Source organism: Elephantulus edwardii, unplaced genomic scaffold (genome assembly GCF_000299155.1).
Source record: "Elephantulus edwardii isolate Elephantulus edwardi_28Jun2011 unplaced genomic scaffold, EleEdw1.0 scaffold00097, whole genome shotgun sequence".
Taxonomy (NCBI): domain Eukaryota; kingdom Metazoa; phylum Chordata; class Mammalia; order Macroscelidea; family Macroscelididae; genus Elephantulus; species Elephantulus edwardii.
In genome coordinates this window covers 12,234,882-12,236,487 of record NW_006399847.1, presented here as the reverse complement: position 1 = coordinate 12,236,487, position 1,606 = coordinate 12,234,882, and the positions used below count along the sequence as shown (strand labels likewise).

The 1,606-nt window shown below is 39.5% G+C and overlaps 1 pseudogene; it reads left to right on the top strand.

Moving 5' to 3' along the window:
- The first annotated feature begins 1,099 nt into the window (after positions 1-1,099).
- Positions 1,100-1,606, top strand: part of LOC102873805 — a 1,863-nt pseudogene continuing 1,356 nt past the window's right edge.

The window sequence follows — 1,606 nt, the reverse complement described above, 5'->3', positions numbered from 1 at the left end:
CATGAGATGGATTGATTCAGTGACTGGGGTAATTGGGCTGGGTGTGTCAGAGGCAATGCGATTGGCACAGGATAGAGCAGGGTTTAGGACTGTTGTACATAGGGTCGCTATGAGTCGCAAACGACTCGACGGCACATAACAGCAACAACAACAACAATTAATATCATTACTATTTTGGGGGCAGGAGCGGCATCCACTTCCTTAACAACTTGCCTGCTGAAACTCTATGAACTTTGATAAATGTCAATAGTTGTAGAGGGGCGTCAGGCCTTTTGTTCATAGGGTCACTATGAATTGTGCTTGACTCGAAGGCAATCAACAACAACACAATCATTAATAAAACATGCACACAAAACTTTACTGAAGACTGTTTAAAAATGACTAAAGCAGTACATTAAAAGAGAAATGATAGAAGTTCAAGCTGGAATTGGTTATGCAGTAAGGATATCATTGCTGGTATAAGATGGATCCTGACTGAAAGCAGAGAATACTGGAATGCCTATTTGTGCTTTATTGGTTATGCAAGGCATTTGACTGTGTGGATCATAACATATTATAGCTAACATTGAGAAGAATGTGAATCCCAGAGCACTTAGTTATGCTAAAATGAAACCTTTACCAAGAAACTGTTGTCTGAACACAGCACAAGACCACAAAATTATTTAAAATTAAGAAAGGTGTGGACCAGAGTTGTATCCCGTTTCCATATCTATTCAATCTGTATTCTGAGAAAATAATTTGAGAGGTTGGTCTCTATGAAAAAGAATGTAGCATTAGGATCAGATGAAGACATCAATAACCTGCATTATGCAGATAAAATAAAATTACTTGCTGAAAGAAAAGAGGACTTGAGGTGCTTGCTGTAGACGATCAAAGCCTTTAGTATGTATAGTATCTCAACATCAAGAAAATGTGAATATAGGAAAAGCTGCTTGAGTTTCTTTATCTGGCTGTCCCCTACTTCCTGGTTTGGGAACAGGACACAGAAGCGGGCATTTCTGAAGTGGTTCTGATACATACTCGCAATACAATGAAAAGAGATGCACTTACAGAGGAAGACAGGCCCTGTCCGGTGATTTTAGAAACTCTGCTGCCCATCATGAAGTTCCAGTATAAGGAGGATCATCCCTTTAAATATTGGAAAAAGAAAGGAGAAAAGATCTGGAAGAAATATCCTGACAGGGACCCCGTGATCGTGGAGAAGGCTCCCAAAGACAGGGTGCCTGATCTGGACAAGAGGAAGTACATGGTGCCCTCAGATCTCACTGTTAGCCAATTCTATTTTCTTTTTTAAAAAAAATTAATTTCAATGAACATCTACAGAAATTTTGGATTTCAATTTATTCATTGTTGCACTTTTCTTCCCTCCCACCCCACCCCCAGTTCACTCTTCTCCTTGAAAAGCAAAAGAAAAACTCCTCCATTGGTATACAATACCCTGCATACCCCCAACCCCACCCCGAGAATGCTCCACTCTACAACCCTCATTCCAGAGTCTTATGATAATTATATCGCCCTAAAATATATTACTTTTAAACTATTCTCTCCCTCATCGGCTTCAATGCACTAAACATAATTTATCCAGTTTTTCTCAGTCTTACCCCAA